Source organism: Chrysemys picta, chromosome 7, assembly GCF_011386835.1.
Source record: "Chrysemys picta bellii isolate R12L10 chromosome 7, ASM1138683v2, whole genome shotgun sequence".
Taxonomy (NCBI): domain Eukaryota; kingdom Metazoa; phylum Chordata; order Testudines; family Emydidae; genus Chrysemys; species Chrysemys picta.
The window spans coordinates 4,063,582-4,088,203 of NC_088797.1; the positions used below are offsets into that span (position 1 = coordinate 4,063,582).

At 44.2% G+C, this 24,622-nt stretch overlaps 1 protein-coding gene across 8 annotated transcripts in view; it reads left to right on the top strand.

Annotated features, from left to right (window-relative positions):
* The window catches only part of PTPRG (protein tyrosine phosphatase receptor type G), a 579,897-nt gene that overhangs the window by 388,184 nt on the left and 167,091 nt on the right, over window positions 1-24,622 (top strand). The gene's annotated exons all lie outside the window — the stretch shown is intronic.

Below are 24,622 nucleotides of genomic sequence, written 5' to 3' on the forward strand. Positions count from 1 at the left end.
AAACATAAATAGACAAACAAATCATAGAAGATATACACTGTTAAAACAGCTCTGCAGGTGTATTTTTCTAAGAAAGAGCTCATGACATACTGGAAGTTTCAGTTCAAAGGCGCATCTCTACAGAAGGAAAAATATCTTCTTACCTTTAGCGGACATAGTTGCCTAGAAAATTATTAAAATACAGGCCTGAAAAAGATGATTTCTTACCATACAAAAAGTTTAAACAGCCGATCCTGAGATGTGCCTAATTAATATCCTCAACTAGTGTTGGCTTCAGTAGGTGGAAGGCACCGAACAGCTCTCAGGATTTGTCTCTGTGGCTAAAATTTTCAGACGTGGGTGCCTACAGTTAAACCCTAGGGCGGATCCCAAATTTTGAACTGAAATTTTTTTGTTGCAAAAATTAGGATTTGAATGAAGTGCACATTTTTATGGAATTTTCCTCAAAATTCCAACCAAAACCATAGTTTTTTTTATCACTTTTGTCGAAATTTTCTGGTGGTGGTGGGGAGGCGGTTGGGATTGGACATTTTCCAGCCTTCACTGTTAGGTATCTAAATAAATGTGATGGTAACTTTGGTGTTTCTTGACTTCTGAGTGCTGAACATTTGCAACTGTATCTTAATTGAGTGTCTTTGTTTGGGATTGCTATAATAAGGGAAAGTTTTAGTATTAAAACAAATGTCTACAGTTGTTCTTGTTTTTGGGGGGTGAGCGGGGGAGGGGGAGCCTAAATGCTAAAGCTATATTTTAGCTCCTAAATAGGTGGCCTAATTTTCCAGAGTGCTGAGCAAACAACGCCCATCGAAGCCTTAAATTTAGTTGTTAAGCTTCAGATGTTCTTTTGATGCAGTGGAAAATACTGATGCTACAAACACTGCCAGAGTTACTTTAGCCTAATTCCCGAGAGCTCTCTAAAGGCTTGATCCCATATACCTCACACAACCGGAACTCCCATTCGTCCTCAGAGGAGTGTGGGTTTAGGCTCTATTGTTCATGTGGTGGTGCATTCCTAGTGATTATCCTTTAGAAGTAGTTCATACTGATCAATTTAGAAAGACTGTGATGAGCATGGCTGGAGTGCAGTGGTGTTCACACGTATGTGTATGAGTGAGAGAGGCAGACTGACAAGACTGCTGAAACTGACCATTCTTGGAATCAAAGGCGTCTCTCCGCTTATGCTTGCCTGTGTTCTGCCAAGAGGCATTGCAATCTTGAGATCATGATGGTTGCATCCTGCTGTGTTGAAACTTTTCTATCCACAGGCAGACTGTGCAGTGCAGAAAGATAATTTACCTTCTGTGCACTTATCTTCCATAAGGCCCAAACAATCATTTTACCCTCCTTTCTCCTGCTTTATAAATTGTTTCATGGTATTTTTCAGTAGGGCACAGGAGTATGAAACCCAAGACCATGAACAGATGACCTCCAGAATGTAAAACCTTCAATTAAAGCCTGGTTATAGGGTCAGACTTTATAAGCGCATGCTCTGTACACAGAGTGACAGAATGTAATTCTCTCTCCTATGTTTAGCAAAATAGCAGAATGCACAGTCAGTCTTCGGGCTTGATTTTTTTTATTTTTTTTTTAATTTCAAATACATCTACATAAATGCAACTTATCCATAATCAGAGAGAGGACTGAATTGTGTGTTTTCTTTAATTCGCTGTAGATCTCTCCTTAGGTTCTAATTAAGGCCTGTGTTGAGATGGTAACTATACCTTAGACTTTCATTTCTCTCTTGCTGGTATGTTAACAGAGAGGGTAGTTTACATTGGTGACTGGTTGTCTAATGACTTTTTGCTATTTCCTGCTTTTAGTGAGACAGCATATTCCATCGGGTTGATTTTTTTAATGAAAATGCCAACATTACTGATGATAGGAATGGAAAACTGGTAAGCTGTTTCACAACTGAGAAAAGACTCTAGATTTAGATTTGAATCCACCTCTAACATTTGATGGGGTATCTTCTCTTCTCAGTGTATTGAACTGACTCTCATTTACTCTAATCAGGAGTTCGTCATGAGCATTGCACAGAGAATAGACTCCTATGCTCCTACACTTTCATGTTCCTTTGCCTGTCAGAATGGGTGTCTTTATTTTTGACTTTCAGCGTCTTTGCTTTTCCAAGTGATTATTAATCAATTAATGTAATAGAATTAATAATTCCTATTGGGATGACATTTGTTTTTTGCCTTGTGTCAAAGACTTACCGTATATACTCGTTCATAAGCCGAATATTTTTGGTAAAGAGGTGACGCATCAAAGAGCAGGGGTTGGCCTATAAATGGGTCTGCGCCAAAATTTGATGATTTTAAACTCCATGGAATCATTGAATTGAATGCCTAATACATTGTCGTTTTGTTCACTTGGAGCATCTGCAGGCACGGAGCCCCTCAGATCCCTGTGGCTGCGGTTCGTCGTTCCCAGCCAATGGGCGCTTCCCCCAGCACCCATTGGCTGGGAACAGCAAACCACGAACACTGGGAGCTGAGGGGCTCCGTGCCTGCAGATGCTCCAAGTGAACAAAACGTCCTGACCTGCCAGCGGCTTACTCTGACGGGCCGGGAGCCAAAGTTTGCCAACCCCTGAAATATAGGGTCGGCTTATGAAAGGGTCATACAGTTTTTGCTATTTTTACCTAGCCATCTTGGGGGGTCGGCTTATAAATGAACAGGCTAATGAGCGAGTATATACGGTATATCTTAATTTGTTACATTGAATTACTTTAATTATCCCATTATTTTAAAAGATGTTCTGTTTTTGAATTATTTCCCATAAAGACTCATTGAGCATGAGTTCATATCTTAATTTTTCCTTACTGAATCACTGCCCCTGTATTTTTCTTAAATGCTGGGGAGTGGAGTTAGCATAGGAATATTTATAGTGGGACAAGGTAAATGAGATAATAGCTTTTATTGGATCAACTTCTGACCAAAGAGACAAGCTTTTGAGCTACACAGAGCTCTTCTCCAGGTCTCCGAGGTAAGGTGCTCAGAGTGTCACAGCTAAATACAAGGTGGAACAGATTGTTTAGCATTAAGTAGTTACAGTGTCTATTATTTATATTGTCTATTAATGTCAGCGCCCTAAACTTAGTAATTTGGTTCTCTGTGAGTAATGAATGGCTTGCCTTTAATAATAGAAATTAATTTTGTGGCCATACAATAAAAATCTTTACATGGATAGAATATACTTCATGGGTGTTTCGTTAGCAGACTCCTGCTACCAATACTTAGATGTCTAATATGTAAAAATTACAGTAGTCAATCATAGCAGTCATATTATCTCACACCCTGTGCGGTTTAGGGAAGATTGATAACTAGGATGCCTGCTGATTATAATTATCAGAATAAAAGAACAAATTAGTTAGATATTCCCTAACTATAGCAACACTTAATGCCTCTTGCATTTTATGCTTTGTTAACAAATTATAATTTTAGACTGTTTACACTTTTGTCTCACTGAAAGAGGTATTTTTTTATGCACCATTTTACTAACACATTTTAAAACACATACTCTCTCTCTCTGTGTAGGCTAAGAAACGTCAATGCTGCATGAACAAATGCATTTCTTAATAGTCTGGCTCCATACTGAAAGGTCGAGGAACTCCCTCATTGGGAGCACAGATGTCTATCAATCATCTATGGCCCCTGCTAGTGCAAGGTTCACATCCCTGTTATGCTCCTCTTTGTGTCTTTTGTAGTGCAGGGTTGGTGGACTCCACCTGTTTACTCTGCCTCCCAAAGAGCCCTTCCTCCTCCCCTGGGATAATCAGCAATTGTTTCTTCAATATGAATATGAAATTCCAAATTACAGTTCTATTTAAACCTGATCCTGTTTCTATCAGAGAGAGAAGAAATTGATAGAACCTTGAATAAAGCATCATCTCTTTTTGAACTATCATAGCTTGTGAAAACAACAAGGAGTCCAATGGCACCTTAAAGGCTAACAGATTTATTTGGAAATAAGCTTTCATGGGTAAAATGAAAGCTTATGCCCAAATAAATCTGTTAGTCTTTAAGGTGCCACCAGACTCCTTGTTGTTTTTGTGGATACAGACTAACACGGCTACCCCCTCATACTTGACACCATAGCTTGTGCCGAGTCTAAGGGCCAGCCCACAACATTTTGGCATCTGAGGCTGGGAGCTCAAATGACGCCCCCATGCCCCCTCGCTCGGGCCAAAATTTTGAAAGGTCTCAATTCTGCCTACTTCCTGTTCTGCTCCTCTCATGGTACTGCTCTGCTACCTACCCCAATAAAAGAGAACTAACAACTTAAAATGCCTTGTTCAAAAATGTTAAGTAACACTTAGCTTTCAAACACCTGAACAGCAAACGTAACTTTTCTTGTCGGCATAGAAAACACTGGCATTTTTCATCTGTTTGAATAATCAAAGTGGAGCTTTCCGTGCCTTCTTGGTTGCAAAGATTTGAACAACTGCTTCCTGAAGGTCCACAGTCTGGGCCAGCTCATGCTCTATTGAGATGGTTGCAAGGCCGACCAGCCTCTCCTGTGTCAGTGTGGAGCGTAGATGTGTTTTTATTCACTTCAGCTTGGAGAAGCTGCGTTCTCCACTGGCAACTGTTACAGGAAATGTTAGAAGTCTGCACAGAGCAACAAAAGCATTTGGAAAGAGGGTGGTCATCTTATTTGTGCATATATATTCCAGAACAGCCTTTGGAGTTGATCCAGCTGAAATGTATCTTGAAAGGGCTTTCAGTTCATCACCTAAATCACTCGCATCAATATCACGAATGTCATCATGTGTCAACACTGTCTCTAGTGCCCTGCATTGCTGGTGTAGGTCTTCTTCGGGTATAGTGAGGAGTTTTGGAATATCATACAGTATCCCAAATATACTGCTGTGTTCCTTGAGCTGCATGAAACGTTCTTCAACTGACTGTATTGCAAAATCTAGCACCTGGTTAAAGAATTCAACTTTGAATTGTTGTTTGGGGTCTCTTATGGGATTATCCCGTGCCTCGTAATCAAAATGTCTTCTTCTTTGGTGACTCTTGTATTCTTGAATGGGTGGGAAAATAGCATCAGTGTGAAGTTCCTCTGCCAACTTCTGTGCTCTCTTCAGAATGTTTTGAAATCCCTCATCTGACCGGTAAGACTGTAGGTATGACTTTGCTTTGTCCAGTTGTTCCATTGCTCCAGATATATCAAGGGCAACACCTTGGAGTGTCTTGCTTACAACATTTATTTCAAACAGTATGTCATGCCACAACACTAAGCCACACAGAAATTTGAAGTTATGTATGTTTCTGGTGATTCCATTTCCCTCTGCCACTGTTCTCCCATGAATAGTTCTCATCATAGCATTATCCTCCATAATGGCAACTATGGCATCATCTGTCTTCCCAATTTGGTGTTTGATAGGCTTTATTGCCTCCACTCAACTTTCCCATCATGTGGCACTCACTGGTTTCAGTGTCAGAGAGGATGTTCCCAGATGTTGCTTCAAAATTTGCCATCGATGAGTTGATGCAGAGAAAAATACATAGATGCTTTGAATTACATTAAAAATTCAGCACCCTCACTAGAAGCTGATGCTGCATCACTGACCACCAAGTTCAATGAATGAGAACTGCACGGGACAAAAAAGCTCGAGGGTTTAACTCTCGGATGCATGTCTGCACTCCTCTGTTCTTTCCTCTCATGTTAGCACCATTATCGTAGCCCTGACCTCTCATGTCAGCTATCGCAATTCCCGTATCTTCCCGCTTTTTAAGAAGCACATGTGCCATACCAGCTCCTGTAGTATCATCAATGTCAATAAATTCTAGAAGATGCTCTCTGACAGTCACCATTGCAGGGACATTTCCACTAGGTTCTGTTGTTGTTACAAAACGCATCATTAAAGTCATTTGTTCTGTATAGCTGATGATAGGTGTGCAGTCCAGAATAACAGAGTAATATTTTGCTGACTTCAGATCTGCCACAATCTTCTGTTTTACTTTTGTTGCCAGTAACTGTATGATCTCATTTTGAATTGTTTTTCCAAGGTAGTGGTATGTGTACATTTCTTGGGTGGTGACTCTTCTTAGATGCTCCTGGAGTACATCATCAAACTCAGCCGTCAGCTCTGCAGTTTTAAGGAAGTTTCCATTGTTTGGCACATACAGCTGATATGAAGTGCCACACAGTGCTAGGTTTGGGTAGCAAGCATTCTCACAATGGCAATGAGCCTTTTCAGGACATTTTGCCTGTAAAGAGACTCTGATGCAATCTTCTCTTGATGCTGATCATCTGTGGTGGCCTTTAACCTTAGTCTCAACTCAAGCTCTTTCCACCTATGGAATGCTCGCTGGTGATTTGCGGCCTTCTCACGGCATGCCAGATTTCTAGCCAGATTTTTCCAGTCCTTTGTTCCTGTAGAACCCAATGTGGCTGGAACATGAGACTGGAAGCGTTTGCAACAAAAACAGTATGCAGCATTCTGGGTTTTTGAGTACATAAGTCATGGCCTCTCCACTTTGTCACCATTGGGGATTTCACGCCAGTAATGTGTTGGATGGAAACTTCTATTTTCATTGTCTTTGGGGAACATGAAGTTTTTCACTTGCTGTGGCCCATGCAGTACAAGGAAGTCCCTCAGGCTACTGCTCAAGTGGGTCCAGTCCTGGATCATCTAGACTTAAGGAACTAAACTCAGCAGCAGCTGTTTCTTGCACCGCCACCACACTCTTCTCTGATCGACACTTTTCTTCAGGAATGTGCCTGGTTACATCCATTTGAGATGGAGATATGGATGCCGCAGTAGCTGCCAGGTCACCTGCACTCTGACTAACTGGAAGATCAGGCATCTCCTGACCACTCACATCCTCACTGGAGCCGGAAGGCTCAGCGTGAACATTTGTGTCTGTGTATCTCAGGAGAGCTCCTTCCTGCTTAGATAGAAAAGCTTCCTTTGCTTTCTTTCTTTTTCTGAATGCTGCCCCAGAGGGGTGTTTTCTTCTTTCACTCATGACTGCTGTTCTGTGCCAGCTAGAGTGGCTCTCAACACTCAGTTGAAGGGGACAAATAAGCAGTCTGGTAGCAGGGCCTAAGTGAGGGAAGATATCAGCATCTTAAGGGCCTAACTGGCTCCTACTACTTCAGTTGACTGCCTGTTCTCCTCACGTGGGTTCAGGGAAGCAGCAGGAAACAGGAAGCTCCCTGAGAAGCTGGTGTGAATCAGTCCAGGCTCCTGGGGGTGCTCGAGAGGTACACAAGAGGCTCCTCCTCCTTTCTCTCCCTGCAGCTCCTGCTGCTTTCTGTTATTCCATCTCACCGTTTCTCCTGCCCACCTGTTATGTCTCTTGTGCCCTCCTTGCTCCAGCACAGCACTCCACCATCTCTGTGCATCAAGAGCAGAGAGAATATATAGGCACCAGCAGTAAACACAATTTTCTACACTCTGGGTCCTAGTGGCGCCCCCCCACAGTCTGGCTCCTGAGGCGGCTGCCTCAGTTCGCCTCATGGTAAGGCCAGCCCTGCCAAGTCTTGATAGAATAGGTCTCTGTTACAAAGGTTGAAGGACGGTAGTTGTACGTTTAAGAGTCTGTGTCTATCCCTTTCACTTTGTTCTCTTGCCCAGTTCATAGCCAGCCGCTCTGTGGAGATCAGCTTTGTCTGTTCTCCTTAACAGTCTGCCCTGGTTCCTGGATAATAATTGTTTTATGTAGGTTCGGTCCATCTCTCTGCACCCCCCCACCCAAGACCCCATTCTGTGTAGTCACCTGAAGATGATGTCCAGTTCGCTCCATACAGAGCCTGAGCAATCAGACTTTATGTGGATGAAGTGCAGAGGAGCTTGGGAGGTGAAATCCGTCTACTCCAGCCGGTAGTCACAGATCCCCAGTCCATCCCTGTACTGCCCTGTGGGGGCTGTCTTACACAGTGGAGGAATTTGTGTGGCCTCAATTTCATCCTCTGCCTCTGCAATTAAAAACTTGTAGAGTCTTCAGATGTCTCTGACTACCAGTTAGTGTAATGGCTCATTTTAAGTAAAGATGTGGTCAGAATCTATTCTTAAATGATTACCTGGTTCTGCTTTGTGCTATAAAAGAGAGATTGGTTGTAATGTCTGAATAAATTGCGACTTCCTTTGCCTTTGTATCTTTAAAAATGTAATCTTCTGGCTCAAATGAGAAAGTTATTCTTATTAAATGTAAGCGGTTCTGCCTGAAGAAATATTTCTGCAGTTCTCAAATCTAAAGATGCCAAGTTTGTGCTAGTATTGGCAATAATAAACAATGTAAGACTCAGATAGTATTTCTTGGGTAGCATTACCAAATGTTATAAAAACTCATCTTGGACAACAGGTTATACATTTTTAATACAAATAAAAGACTATTGCTAGTTTGTTCTTTAGTCCTATTTCAGTCTGATCCCTGTGGCAGAAAGAATATACAGAAGATGTATTATTTATGTATTTATTTAAAGTATTTAACCAAGATACCCTTTTGGCAAAGAACTCTTTTGCCTGTGTATCTTCCTAAGGATGAATCGGATATAGCTCAAATTGTACAAATAAATGCAACATATAATTATTGTACATGCAGTGACTTGGTTAGTTACAGCAAAGTATGTATCCAGTTCTGGGCACCACACTTCAGAAGGTTATGGACAAATTGGAGATAGTCCAGAGGAGAGGAACAAAAATGATTAAAGGTCTAGCAAATGTGACCTACGAGGAAAGATTGTAAAAAATGTGTTTGTTTAGTCTGGAGAAGAGAAGACGGAGAGGGGACATAAGTCTTCAAGTATGTAAAAGGTTGTTATAAAGAGGAGGGTGATAAATTGTTCCCCTTAACCACTGAGGCCAGGGCAAGAAGTAATGGCTTAAATTGCAGTAAGGGAGATTTAGGTTAGACATTAGGAAAAACTTCCTGTCAGGGTAGTGAAGCACTGGAAGAAACTACCTAGTGGAGGTTGTGGAATCTCCTCGTTGGAGGTCTTTAAGAACAGGTTAGACAAACACCTGTCAGGGATGGGCTAGATAATACCTAGTCCTGCCTCAGTACAGGAGACTGGAGTAGATGACCTATCAAGGTCGCTTCCAGTCCTGCATTTCTATGAGGAGAGCATCACTACAAGCCTCTGTCCGCTGGGGGAGAAACACTGCGTCCCTGACCGAGAGAGGCTGTTAAGCAGACTGGAAAGCACCCAGCAATGAGTGAACGTTACTCTTTGACTGGAAGGACATTGTGGGGCTAGGCCCCTCCAGGGACCTGAGGCAATGACAGCATTCTGCGAAAGGTCCCCAAGGGGTGCTCCTCCAGGTGAGCCACTACAGGCTATTTGGACTATGAGGGCCATGCCCCCAAACTAAAGGGACGTAAGTAGGACGTAGCCCAGGGCAGTGGACTTAGACTCTCTGCCAGGAAGACCCTGCAAACGGTGGTTCACACAGGGCCCTGGGCTGGGACCTGGTGGAGGTCCCGGGTACCACTACCACACCTTCTTAAGGGCTGTGGGGCCCAGATGTAAGTAGAGGCCAGTTGATTCCCAGCCCAAGGCCAGGAACCAGGCATCTCTGCTGCCCTGTCAGGGAAGCAAGGGGCCAGACATCAGGTCGCTAACCAGGACACCCAGCCTTGCTGGCACCATATCAAACACACTTCTAATAATGTCTAGAACATGAATAGCTGTACTAGACCCTGCATATTTCTGAAATTCTTGTCCTAAAGAATATAAACAAAGTGTACACAAATGGGGATGGAGTTTGCTACCAGTTTTCAACTTGAAGGAGCCCCCACACTGCAAGGTCTGGGAGCTAAAAGTGAGTTAAACCTTCTCTTGCTTTGAAAACACTGTAGAAAAGAGCGTGTGCAAGCAAAGCTGTGTGAAACTCTGTGATTTCAGCTCATAGGGGATTATCGGTTCGATCCTGCAAGGTACTGAGCACTCTAGCTCTGATCCAGCAAAGTACTTGAGCGTGTGCTTAACTTTACGTATGTGAGGAGCCCCACTGAGTTCAGTGACACTACTTACATGCTCAAACACCTGCTTAATTGCTTTGCTAGAATGGAGCTAGAATACTCAGCACCTTGCATGGTTGAGCCCTATGTGAAACTGCTACCCTCTATTCTTGTTTCTTTTCCCCCTCCTAACTTTCACTTTGTGGTTCAGCTATTAACTAATCCCAAACCACAGATCAGAACTGAGCTGAATCTTCAAGGTTTTGTCTGGATTTGGATCCAAACCATGAGAACCTGACAATATTTCCATACTTTTCACCCCTAATACTAACTAGTTCCAGATTCAGATCACTCAGCAAACTTGGCCTCGGTTGTGAGTTTGAAATGAAACCCCAAACTGGGAATATTAAGTCTCTATTCTACGCACAAGCATGCTCCACTTTTTCAGTTAGTTCTCAGGGTTCAGACAACCACACAGCTGTGAAACAGATTTGAGCTGTAATAGTATTCTGGTAGCAGTATGTAATTGAGCTCTCCAGCATTCTCCTTTACAATGGCATAACCAGGGTTTCCACAAATAGCTTTCTACATGGGGATGGTTTTTATGTTTCTTTCAAGAGTGGCTTTGACCATATACCTAATTTTAACTAAACCAGGTGAGCTGCTTGTTTCATTTTGATGAGTTCAAGTTGTAACAAGTTCTGGTTGCACAGCGGGGGTGAAATCCTGGCCCTATTAAAGTTGAGGGCAAAACGTCCACTGACTTGAATGGGACCAGGACTTCACTGCTGGCATGGGTAAATCCGGCTCCAGTTTTAAAAGCCAGCATTGGATATGGGAATGTTAAAATGCCAAGTGTGATACTTAGTGTGGGCCTTTTATCGCTCTCTCCAAACCGTTCCATAGTAACGCTGGTATTCAGGTTCTCTGAACAAACCAGCCAAAAAGCGTGGGCATGCTCCTGTGAGCATCAAGTTCTACTGGAGATAAATAATGCAAAGGATTACCAGTCCAGGGCTTGCTCTTCCCTGGGAATTAAAACCATGTGTCATGTATCTCATGTTTTAAGCAAAGGTTACAGGAACCTATTCTTGACAACTCTGAAAGAGAAGCTTCCAGTGTTTGAAAGATAGGGCAGGAATTTTTCTACCTGCCCATTTTTCCACCTTGCTATCTCTGAAAAACAGACTAAGAAATGCAGAGACAATGAAAAAGTGCTAATAGTGTGAGATATGTATTCATTCTGATCATAGTAGTTGTGTCACTTAGGTGTAGACAAAAATGTATAACAATACAGTAATTGTCAAAGAGTGAAGAGACTTACTGGATATGAGTACTGGTTTTGCATCGTATGTACTATCTCAAATTAATTAGGCCTAACTACAGATTTGGCACACTCCTCTCTTTATTATGAGAATAAAATGATATACTATATATACTATATTAGGAAGCAGCCAGACTTTGCAAACTGAATTTTGCTCCTGGTAAAATAAATTTTTTCAATTTAAAATTCATCTTCAGTTGGTGTGGATAATATTGCAAAAACAGATTAACTTTAGATCTAAGTCTCTTTATACATTACCTTACCACCACAAATATTACATCAGGTGATCTGTAAGCTTTACTTTCTGTGCCACTTTTTGGGGTCTTAGAAAAACAGGGTCGGGTTATATTGGAATCTCGATGATTGAATTAAATCAAGCCTCTAGACACATTTTCCCTCAGGATAATGCAAGCAAATATATATTTTAAAAAACAGCCATAGACAATATTGTAAAGTGTCGATTAGAAAGCCAAGCTTCGTCATTGTAACCATGAATACTTCTTTTCTATATTTCATCTATGATTTGTATTAGATCATATTTATTCCTGAATATTAGTAGCAGTCAATTCAAAATTTTCTAGTTTCTTCCTTCTGCTTATCTTGCCACCTGGCTAACTTCTGTGACGTCTAGATCCTATTAAAACATCTAACATAATTTGAAATATTCCTGTATGAAACATGATCTGACTACATCAATTATTTTTCAAAAATTTCTCTGCATTTTGTATTCCAGGCTGCTAAAACACTTAATTTTATATCCTATTTTATTTCCATGATATGCAGAGCAGACACACAGTTCAACATCTGAGATAAACCAGACGTGTTAAGTATTTTTTCAAAGTACATACAGATCAAATTAAACTTTAGGTTAACTTTTTGGAGTGTTCTACCCTTGCCAGCTCATTACCAGCGATATGGCTAAGCAAACTATTACCTTCTGCTTCTCCATATATCCTCAGAGATTTATTGTATCTCGGCTAACAACCTTACCTTCTATAATAATGCAGGACTCATCCCACTTTATGGTTAGGCTTGTCTTTTCTCATAACCTTGGGCATACAGTTACATATCAAAATTAAAGCCACCTTTAAACATTTCTAGGGGAGTCTGTTAGAAGGTCTCTGTGTTGTGGATGAAGACATCCATCATCCCCCGGCCTAAAAATAGCTCATTAGCCTGACATATTCATTATACCCCGGTAGGCATTGTGACAAAGTTCCTCCTCTATCTTGGTGGGTCCTGCACTTACTGGCGGATTTTCTTGCCTCAGAGATTTACCAGGTGGGTTGGGGAACAGCCCAGAGACCTTCCCCTCTGGAAGAACCCACAGTCCAGGTCCATTGGGAGGTTCGGGGGGAACCCAGGCCCACCCTCTACTCCGGGTTCCAGCCCAGGGCCCTATGGACTGCAGCTGTCTATAGTGCCTCCTGTAACAGCTGCATGACAGCTACAACTCCCTGGGCTACTTCCCCATGGCCTCCTCCAAACACCTTCCTTATTCTCACCACAGGACCTTGCTCCTGGTGTCTGATAATGCTTGTGCTCCTCAGTCCTCCAGCAGCACTCCCTCTCAGCTCCTTGCGCCTCTCAGCTCCTCACACCACAAACTGAAGTGAGCTCCTTTTTAAAACCCAGGTGCCCTGATTAGCCTGCCTTAATTGATTCTAGCAGCTTCTTCTTAATTGGCTCCAGGTGTCCTAATTAGCCTGCCTGCCTTAACTGGTTCTAGCAGGTTCCTGATTCCTCTAGTGTAGCCCCTGCTCTGGTCACTCAGGGAACAGAAAACTACTCATCCAGTGACCAGTATATTTGCCCTCTACCAAACTCCTGTACCCCACTGGTCTGGGTCTGTCACAGCATTCATTTTACTCTCAGGACAGATGGTGACTGGGGGGAGAGAGAGATGGGGAATGCCAGCCAGGTGGCACGGGGTTGGTGCGTTGCAGTGCCATAGGACAACGCAGACTTTAGAAAAACTTCTGAGTGTCTGGGTGGGCTGGACAGCTGGACCCTACCCCACCTGTTTAATAGATCTGCTGAAGGCCTGTGCAAATTGTTGCTGAGCTGTGGAAATTCTCCCTCCTCCAGGTAGCTGTTCTTGCGTCATTAGCATTATGTTTTCTGCTGCATTCATGTGATAGGTGAGGGTTGGGGTTTTTTTGAAAGGTGTTTTACAGTTTGGGCAATTCTACCTTTCTCTCTGCGTTACTGCTGGTACCTTGTTTCTCTGTTACCATCTCAGTAGACCTCTCAGCTGAAGTTTTTGTTGTCCCTTCTATATAGTATCATCAGCATAGCTACACTGCTGCATAAAAGCACTGGTGTAGACAAAGCCTAAGGTTCAGGCAAGGTTAAAGTGCCCTTTGTAATGCTAGACGTTGAGAGAGGAATTTGGGGGAGTTCCTCCGGAGTTGGGTAGCAGTTGGCAGAAATAGATTCTAGGACTGGAGGGGACCTCGAGAGGTCATCGAGTCCAGTCCCCTGCCCGCATGGCAGGACCAAATACTGTCTAGACCATCCCTGATAGACGTTTATCTAACCTACTCTTAAATATCTCAAGAGATGGAGATTCCACAACCTCCCTAGGCAATTTATTCCAGTGTTTAACCACCCTGACAGTTAGGAACTTTTTCCTAATGTCCAACCTAAACCTCCCTTGCTGCAGTTTAAGCCCATTGCTTCTTGTTCTATCCTTAGAGGCTAAGGTGAACAAGTTTTCTCCCTCCTCCTTATGACACCCTTTTAGATACCTGAAAACTGCTATCATGTCCCCTCTCAGTCTTCTCTTTTCCAAACTAAACGAACCCAATTCTTTCAGCCTTCCTTCATAGGTCATGTTCTCAAGACCTTTAATCATTCTTGTTGCTCTTCTCTGGACCCTCTCCAATTTCTCCACCTCTTTCTTGAGATGCGGTGCCCAGAACTGGACACAATACTCCAGTTGAGGCCTAACCAGAGCAGAGTAGAGCAGAAATAGGGAGCGTAGTCCCCAAACAGAGGTCGGAGACTGTTCAACTCCGCTAGGTGATTCAGCTGGTCCGACACCACCCTACAGATTGCTGAATGTCTGATGTGCTAATGAATCCAATTACACCTTTAACATTCTAAATGGTCACCAACTCCGAGGACTGGGTGTGGGTGACGTGTTGGAGTTGCACACCTGAAAACGAAAAGAGGATGTGTCAAGGTCTAGATGTGAAAAGGATGGAAAAAGTCAAGGGGGATAAAGGAGGGGAGACAAGATTTTTTCCCCTTACTAAAACTAATCCTAGATAAGCTCACCAGCAGGTAGTTTAGCACCTGCTGAGAATACGACTAGGTGTGTTGGGCAGATAGCTGCTTGTTTTAATCAGATTTTCTCACTCTATTTTTAATGTATCTTGATTTTAATGAGACCAGTTGAGTCCTAGATAGTTATTTTGAAGTCTGTCTTGGAAAGGAAGACAGCTTTCTGATCTGCGAGAGGCAGCAAGGGAGAAAATGATGCCTGGATACTGGCTGTAGTCAGTACAAGCACAGGGGAAGCCAGTGGATCAGGGAAATGCCAGGAATAGAGGACTGAAGTTTCCATTACCATGTTAAGTACTGTGACTCTGTGACTATCAGATATTCACATTGATTGAATAGCCTTCAAATAGCTCTGCCACTTCTGCAATATAGAACATCTTGAGACAAGCACACATGTCATGGCAGCTTCTGTATTTCAAGAGGAAGAAATAACTGCTGTAAACTGAATATTTTCCAGGCTTTTAATGCACTTGTCTTTTAAGTGCTTTTTTGTTCGGCACAATTATTCTCCCATTTCCTTTAAACACAGAACAAGAGATTTGTTGGAAATGTCTTTTGTGCGTTACAGACTGAATAGTTAGGTCATTCTAAACAAGCAAAAATAAACAGCTCGAGATGTGATCTTTGCCATGGGGGGGTGTGATATTGCATGAGATAAGGAACGCATGTTTTAAAAAAGTTGAAAGAAGAAGAGAGAAACCTTTTCCCCGTGGCAAGATTTGAAGACTTTAGGAAGCAGTTGTGGAGCAACATGCCTGGGCCTCAACGGGCAGCCCTGAATTCAGTAGGAGCTCGGAACATCCCCTTGTGTCACTGCAGACTGCGTCTGCTCTAGGGGGTGAGGCCTGCCTTGCTAGGGCACTAGAAGTGTGCTGCAGCCCCCACAGTGTAAACAAACCCCTAGGGAGAGACAGTCTCTGCACCGAAGAGTTTACAATTTAAATACAGCACAAATGTGGGGGAGGAGGCAAATGTCATGTTAGTCCACAATGGGCTTTTCTTTTCTTTTTTTCAAGGATCATGTGGCGGGGAGGGAGGGGGGAGAGTTACGGGGACTATGTGGACGGGTTTAGGGCGAGGAGACCGTCTGAACAAACCGAGGAAGGGGCATGGGAGGAAGTGTGAGAGCCTGGGAGGCAGGTGGAGTAAGGCTGATGTGAAGAGGTTGAGGAATAGGGTAAAAGGGGATTGGAGCCCTTGGCCAATCAGCTGTGTGACAGTGTAGAAAGCAGTTGGATACCGGGGATGCCATCGGTGTTCAAAGGCCCCTGCTGCAGCTGCTTGTCTCATAGTGGGTACTCTTCCAATAAACAGCTTCCCGATGGGGGGGCGCTGTAATTGATTTATGTCTGGGAACTTTGAACTTTTCAGACAGGGCTTAGTGCAAGCGGACGCGTATGTGGAGGAAGGAATACAGCCCGAAGGTTGCTCTGGTTTGTCTCGTTTCGGCCTCGTTATGCGTCTACAAAGGACAGGCCTTCCCAGGAGTTTCCTTCTTCCCCAAGCTCATGTGGCTGAGCCGGAAGCGAGGAGAAGTCTTCATGGGGCCTGGTGCCCTCGAAACCTTGAGCAAGGACCGGCACACCCAGAGGAGTATGTTTTTGTGGTGTAAAGAAACTAGCACAAGATCCTGCCTTTTAAGTTCCATATGCAGGTTTCACCAGGCGGTTTCCAGCCACAGCCCCCCATATAGTGTGTCTGGGCCCAGCCAGGTCAGCAGGGAAGTCCAGCACAGATTGCTTCAGCCAAACCCAAGGAACAAGGAGCCTCCCCACAACCCCTCTCTGTTCCGTTAGTCAGTCCAGCGAGGGTCGTTCCCCAGTGACCATTTTCTCTGTTTGGTTTGGTCTAGTTTTAAGTGTCTCAAGAAATCAGGCTCACAGCACTTCCCTCTGGGGATTATTCAACCTGCTGGTCAAAGGGCCCCCGGTAACTAGTGGGTACATGGGACAGCATCACCCCAACTTTTATTGTCTTTCCACCTTGCAACTTTTCTACTGCCTCCCTCCCCTCCAGGTGGACCAGCCGGAGGCTGCATCTCAGCAACCATTTCTTCCCCCACTCCCTGCCCATATCAGCCTGTTGAGTTGCTGGGCTGGGTCTCCTGCTACTGGGCGATGCGCTGTCCCTTTGCTAGGCTGCCAGAAGGCTGCTCTCTGGAGCTGGCTCCGTGTCCTCCCCCTGAGGGGACCCTAGTGGGCAGATAAAGGCACAAAAGGAAAAACCTTGAGCCCTGGCCCCATAGCCGCTCCTGCTCCATCTCCTCTCCCCACTTCCATGAAGGACACCAGGTAGGAGAAAGTGATTGAGTTGTGGGGCACAGGGACAACAGGCGGGAGGAATTAGGGAGCTACACAGGCTATGGGAAGATTTGTAGGCGCCTTGGAGAGGAGGATCCAGGCTTGATGGGACACCTTGGGGAGGTGGATGCCGCTCAGAATGGCACTTGAGAAGAGGATCCCAGGCTCGGGGTGTGGGGGGGGGACGGACAGAACCTCAGGGGGGATTTGGGGGATGTGGGAGCTGAGGTTGTATGTCACAGAAGGTTCTGGGGGTGGGGAACAATGCGTATGGGGAGCTCTTGGAAAGGAAGTTGGGGGGAGAAGTTCAGGCTTGTGGGAAGCGGTGGTGCAAGTATGGTGGTCTGGTCTGGTCTGGTCTGGACACCGCACCAGTAAGATATTTATAGCTGGTACGGCGTACTAGAAAGACACAGGAGGAGGACGCCCTCAGCCTCGCCCCCAGCCCTTCCATGCAGCTGCATTTCCTGAGTCCTTCTGCCTGGGGTCTGTACAGCAGAAGTCTCCGGTGCAGCGGGAGGAGGACAAAGCTCCCCAGGTAACATGGGATGGATGTGGATCGTGGGGAGAGTGCGGGGGCCCCGAGCTGGGAGCAGGGTGGAAAGGAGTCACGTGGGGAGGTCACGTGCCCCCCCTTTGTGTCCCTCCCATGAGTGCAGGGTCCCAGCAAGAAATGATTTCTACTTGCACCACTTGTGGGAAGCCCTGGAGAGGGGAGAATGAGGTGTGCTTTGGAGGAGAGGGAGGCTGTATTGGGCGGGGAGGATTGGGGGGAGAGAGGATGGTGATAAATGGAGAAGGGAGGTATCACTGGAAATTTGGAAGGATGAGAGAGTTGGAGGTGTTTAGAGACTTATTGGTGGGGGCGCTGGAAGGAATTTGTACTACAGGAGGGGGTCTTGTGACACCATGTAGGTTATGTCCCATTCCCCTCCCCCCATTTTCCTGGCAAAGTTTAGGTAGCTGCACCCACATGTGCCATCACCAGTAAGAGCAAGAAGGGCAAAGCACCTCAAGGGACATTGTTGGCAAGACACTGCAAGAACCTAAACTAGTTTAAAAGTTTACAGTGAAAAAGGAGGAACTTCCTTAAAGAGAAATGCCAAGTCTAGCTAGAATACATTGTAACTGACAGACTAATTTGTCCTCCTGTGGCAGAAAATGATTAATTAACACTGTTGATCTAAAACCAGGTTCATGGAGAAGGAGCGCGAAATTCCTGCAGGCGCGTGAGTCCATTCGACTTACAACTGCATCACAAATGGGAAATGTCTCCCTCGAGAAACTTGTGTTGGAGAAGTGAGGCAAACAAGCAAAGTCTCCCCTTCTTTTCCCTCCCCAACAAGACATAGCTGTGTCGTTTGTTACTGATGGTTGTCTGATGGCAAGAAATATTGGGTTAGCAAAAAGAGGAGAGTGGATAGTTTACCACTAGCTGGCAAGTGTCAATGGATGAATGGAGGGGGGAATGTAAAATTTGAACACGTCACTTGTGTTTCCTTGTTGCCAGCAGTCTGCGTTGGTGACTATATTTCAAAGTAACCCCTTAAATAAGTATCAGAATAAAAACTAACTTTCCTGATGATGTCAGTGGGTGCAGCTCCATTGATCTTTGGCAGACTTGTGCCCATTTACATCAGCAGAAAAATTGGCCCTGCTTTTTTCCTCCTAATTTGAGTCTTGTCTCCCCTCAATCCTGTACTCCAGGAAGTTACTTTCACTTCATTTGTTAATTGAATTGTGAACTGAGGTGTGGTTATGGTCAGAAAAATGACTGTGTCAACATGTTACCTTAATCAACACTTCTGCCCCCTGCGTGTGTTCTGAGTCACAACTGCCTGCTTTACTTTCTGCACCAGTTCCCGTGGCGGAGCCATTGTCGCTCTGGGAAAACGAGCCGGGTGGTGTGACGGTGGGCAGCTGAAGTGGGTAGTCAGCACTAGGAAAGCAGGGAGCCCAGCACCAGTGGGCGGTTTCCAAGGTGAATGAAAGGTGATGGCAGGAGGCTGTGAAAGTTCTTCTGGACAGCTGCTGTGAAAGGGACAATTACTGTGCCCAGTGCAGGAAGGGAAAGGGCTGGAAATGCCTGATTTACCCTGACGTTCTGCATTGGAGCGGTTTCCATAGTCTTCCCCTTGCAAACTCCCCCCAGCTGCTGGGAGTCTGGGTGCCAGTCTGAACTGGTCCCCTGCACCTTTTGTGTTTCCTCCAGCACAGATTTTTTTCTTTAACGCTTTCTCAGTTGCACAAACAAATCTTTACCGAGTTGGAGCCACGAACACGAGACGATTAAATATAACTTCGCGATTTTGAATCTAGTCTCTTCAAACGTGTAAAGCGTCTCTTCGGTGAGACGTGGGTCTTTGCTGATAACCCAGCTGCAACGCGGGCCCTGTTTTTCATGGCAATGCTTCCTTCCTTGCCCCGTTTTCATTGTGATAGCTGTTGTCACCTTAGGTCTCTCTGAAATTGGACACATCACAGCAACAGTAAAAACAGACCCGTCTAAGTTTCTTCCTGGAGTAGTGAGAACAGAGTTTATTACTGATGGCAGTTTTTATAAAAATAGATTTCTTCCCAATAAAATGTTACCCCCTGGTGTGCCATTTTTCCAGCTGAACTGCTGGTAGGATTGAGAGATCTTGCGCACTGCTGCTTAAATAAGTAGACTACACGCTGTATGAAGAAATCATATTATTTTCTCAAAGGAGAGCAAGTGGGCACAGTGCACCAAAATTGCTTTAAATAAACTTGCAGCTTTTTCCATTTTTGCTCAGCTGCAAATAGCCTATTCTATCAATCAAGCCTTGCTAGGGCTGAGATTCCACCACCGTAGCTGTCTCTTCTTTGTCATAATTAAATTTTGTCTTCTGCAGAACTGTGGTATATTTTAAATACTCTATTGAACTGCTCAAATTGCCGTTTATCAATGTGTCCTCTTTGAGCTGGGGTTATCTTTTGTTTTTCCTCAGATGGAGGCTTATTAGAAAGGTTTTTTTCAACAATTGGTGAAGTGAGTGTGCTTTTCACTGTACATTTTCTTTCTGGGATGAAAATGCTATTACTTAATGCTTTTAAACAGTAGTGTAAGTGGCCTTAGGAATATTTTTGTGAAATTAGGACTTGCTGTATTGCTTTGTCAACGGATGGAGTCAACGTTTAGGACAATGAATGGTTTACAGCAAAAAAAAAGAAAAAGAATAAAAGCACTCTTATGGGGCCAGCGATTACATAACGTGAGGTACTGGATGGCATTGATATTCTATGTGACATAGTGAAGAATTGCTTGGCATAGTGAACTAATCAGTCACTTGCCAGCATGCACCACAGTATGTGATTAACATAGAAATGCAGAACATACTCTGAGCTGAGTAATTAAACTGCACTTCATTAGTTACATTTGGGTCCAAAGCCCTTGTTTTTTGATCCAGTGCATCCTGCGTTAGCATCCTGCCTTGGGAAATATGGGAGTTCAATATCAAGATGTTATGTGTTTTCTCATTCAAGTTATTTGGTTTCTTTCCTCTTTTCTTAATACATTAAAGTTGCAACAAACTGTTTGTATAAAATTATTGGTGCGAGTACATTCTCAACCATCATAAAACCACAAAAGTGAGTCCGGGTAGCCAGGATGCAATGAAATGGGGGGGGGGGGGGTTGGGGAGTTTATTATATAGACCATTACCTCTGTCCCTCAGCAAAGATGTTTTCTGCTGTTTATAAATAGTGACATCACAATATCTCATTTACACTTTTATATCCTGGACTTATAATAAAAATTATAAAAGAAAGTAAGTTGCCTCACAAACTTCTCCATACACATTTAAAATTGTTTTGACCAAGACTATTTTTCATTAAACTATAATGTGTAGAATTACTTTTATGTAATTTCTATATGGATAATGCGCTGGAGATTTGGGAGTAAACTGCCTACAGAAATTTGACTTATCGATATGGACAGACTGGAGTCTTGAAATGAGCCTCATTATGGAGAACAAAGGGCCAGCCCAAAGGTTATCTATAGAAGGAGAGCAAAGCTGAGGCTGCCCTAATCCCCAACAAGAAGCAGAAGATTAGCTTGGGACGACTACATCATTTGTAACTGAAGCTGGACTATAAGGACAGGAATGGGAACTTCTGGGACAACAGGGAAGCCTGGTTTCCCTATAGAGAAAAAAGACCCATCCTGGGAAAGACTCCCTGAGATCTCTGAAACCTGACTTAGAACATGTGAACCAGAACAAACACTAGAGCAAGGAAGTGTGGCTGAGAGTACAAAGACTGAAAACAAGACAGCTTTTGAGCTGGAAATATTCAAAGATGTAACATCTTCCCGTTTGCTTGTCTAATATCCCTGCAGCTAACTCCAGGGCCTTCCTGGATGTGGTTATCACAGTGCTGAGCAAGGCACAGTGTGTGCACAGGTGGGTAAGGGGTGTTTTGATGCTTTCCCCAGCAGCGCTGTAAGGCAGTTGTGGGGCAGCCAGAATGCCTGATGTAGATGGGGACTGGTTACAATATAATCAGTCGGTTCAATCGCTTTTTAAACCATTTTTAACTTAACCTTAAAGGGGAAAAAAAAAGCAGCAGCATCTGCCTAGCAGTCTCCTCTTTGGCATTGCTAGTTAATATCTCATTTTAAATACTCTCCACAAAGCTGGGGTGTATTAAGTGAATACATCACTACAAAGTCCTCACTCGGAGATACATTCTTTGAAGTGGAATTAGCTAGAAGGATCAATGCACACCCATTATTCTATTGAAAATAATCATTGGAAGACCCATTAGCTGCCTTGTTTTAAACAATGCAATATATAAAACTTCCAGTCTGCTTGCGTGGGAGTTCCTACGTATCAAAACGGAACCCTCCTCCTTCTGTGCCTCTAAGCCTTGAATATTTCCTTCGCCCCTGGAAGGGATTATTAACACCTGAAAACCAAAGGAGCTCAGAAAAAGAGGTTTGACTCCATGGAGTTTGTCTTCAAGTCACTGAACCTGATACAGATTGCCATAGCTGGAGGTTAACTCCGATCTAATACATATTTTTTTTAATCAGAGGTCCTGGCAATATCTGTGCGAAAGTGTGTGCACCGTGCTTAAGGTTTAGTGTCACATTTTGCCTGCATATCTGTTTTTCTTCCTGCTTCGGACAAACAGCAATTTAAAGTCTTAAAGGGACCTTTTTTATTACTTGCTATGTCTTAGGAGGTTTGTGGCTCAAGATGCTTATTCTGTGTGCATCACATATTATATGGCAACCCGCACCCCCTCCCCTCTCTCGCTCACTGCATGTGGGATGATGGCACCTCTACTCTGCTGCACCTGTCTGTGATGTGCAGTCATAGCACATTCCCTGTGGGGGGAAGGGAGACGGAGAAGAATGCATCCTTCTAGACCTTTCAACATTCAGGAGGATGGAAAATCAGCAGCGCTAACTGTAGCGTAGCACTGTGCTGGCGCTATCCAGCCTGCTGGCTGCCCACGCAAATCTGCCACTGCACCACAGTATTGACCAGCATCTTTCAGTACAGACTCCAGAAAGATCTCAAATTATCCCATCTCCTAGAACTGGAAGGGACCTTGAAAGGTCATTGAGTCCAGCCCCCTGCCTTCACTAGCAGGACCAAGTACTGATTTTGCCACAGATCCCTAAGTGGCCTCCTCAAGGATTGAACTCACAATCCTGGGTTTGGCAGGCCAATGCTCAAACCACTGAGCTATCCCTCCCCCCCTTGGAAAAACTAGCAGTATTTCAAAGTAGAATATAGAAAAATCTTCCACCTCTGTTCATTGACACGGATCCATCGATCCATTTATTCAAGACTGGAGCATGTATTCAGATAAAGGAGATTTAACAAGGTTGATTTCCCAAAAGAGACAAAGTGGGGGGATGTGTTTTGTGCAACATAATAGGATACATATCCTGGCCTTGCAAAGAGTCACACCCTTTCATACCACAGGAGACCGGAGTTAAAGTGGAATCATTCAGTAATATTAAGAATAAAAGCCACTCGAGCAATTAGGTAGCTATAAAATAATCTGGCCCAAAAGACTTGTATCTGAACAATTTCATCAGCAGCATGTCAAATCCTTTCCCTGTCTGTGTTTCCTTGGGCTGCAGTTACCTTGAATTTTTGAAAATCGGTAGTTATAGTATTAAAAGAGATACTCGTTTAGGGTTTAGTGTATGCATGCAGGTGGCTTTTCTTGTTCTTGAACTAAAATAGTGGAAAATTAGGAGCATTCCTACCTAAGTACAGTACTGACATCTGTCCAGCCAGAGTAGGCTGATTGTGAGAGAATAGATTGCTTTACCATGTTGATTCTTCGGGAATTTTACAGGACAGTTTGATCTCTTTAGCATAGCTAATAGATCAAAGTTTTCTTTCTTTGGAAACTGTTTGTACAGAAGCTCTGGACTCTGAATATTTGTCTTGTGGGCAGTAGACTTCACAGGCAAACTGAATGGTGCTGCAGCCAGGCAGTCTGGAGAGTTTTCCTCCTGACCTGCACCATTGTAACTGAAAGCAGAATTTGCCATCTCTCTGTCTCCCCTGTTGTCACTTACGTCAGCTGCCACAGTTAACTATGTAGTCATTCATCCTCGGCAGACAGTCTTTTTCAACACTACAGGATGGTCTCTGGATGCTAATGCTATAGTGCTAAGGGAGCAGCTGGCTATATGAAATTCAAGGCATGCAGATCGTCTTGGCCAGTTTACTTAGCAGATGGGTAAGACCTGATAGATTGAAGATGATTAGTTTCCAAGGCAAGGGCCAAATATTGCATAGGGAGAGAAAAGTAAATGATGACCCTCTTGTGAGGGGAAAGGCTCAGGTAGAACATTACAAAATTGTTGCCATTAATTTTCCTGTGTCTTGTACAAAAGGCATGTCATTTCAGCTTTCCATATAGTAGACTTTGGCATAGTACTTGCTTTGTGAGCCCCTTTCATGAGCTTGAAAGTGATTGTGCAAATTTATGACAGTCTAACAAGCCTAAATGCCAGATGTTTTGGATGGAAACGGGAGAGAAGTTTTTATTTTATCCCAGTTGGAATGGATTGGAGGTTTTTCTTCTGCTTTCTTTTTCCATCTTGAAACTCAGCTCTAGTCACTGTGCTTCTAAAGGAACACACATTCTTACTTCTGTTCTGCTAGTCTTGTAATATTCATGTACATTTAGAAAGGTGAGTCTATTACAGAAGGTGATTCTAGCCAAGGCCACCCAGAGGATTCAGGGGGCCTGGGGCAAAGTGGGGGAGCGGACATAAAAAAAGGCGCCACCCGCTGCGGCTAACCGGGCGGCGTTCCGAGTCTTCGGCGGCAGGTCCTTCACTGACTCCGGGTCTTCCACGGGACTGAAGGACCCCCCGCCGCCAAAGTCCCGGAGCGAGGTGAAGGACCCCCTGCCGCCGAAGACCCGGAGTGCCGCAGGGTGAGTAAAAATTAAAAAGGTGCCTCTAGCCAGGAAAGGGATTCTCGGCCAGGGCTCGTGGGGCCCCTGTGGAGCCCGGGGCCTGGGGCAAATTGCCCCACTTGCCCCCCCCCCCTCTGGGCGGCCCTGATTCTTGCCCTTCATTGTAGTGCCTGGTGGTGCTGCTGCCTCCAGACATTGCCATGTGGAGACTGGTGGCTGGGAGTGCCACCGAGGCGTGGAGGTGTTGCATAAAATAGGAATCCAGGAAAGGGGGAATGGCAGGCTCTCTTGCTTCAATCCTCACATGCATAGAGCTGTGATGCAGCTTATTCAAGCCAGGGTATCAAAGATGAGAGCTAGTACCCACTCCCTGA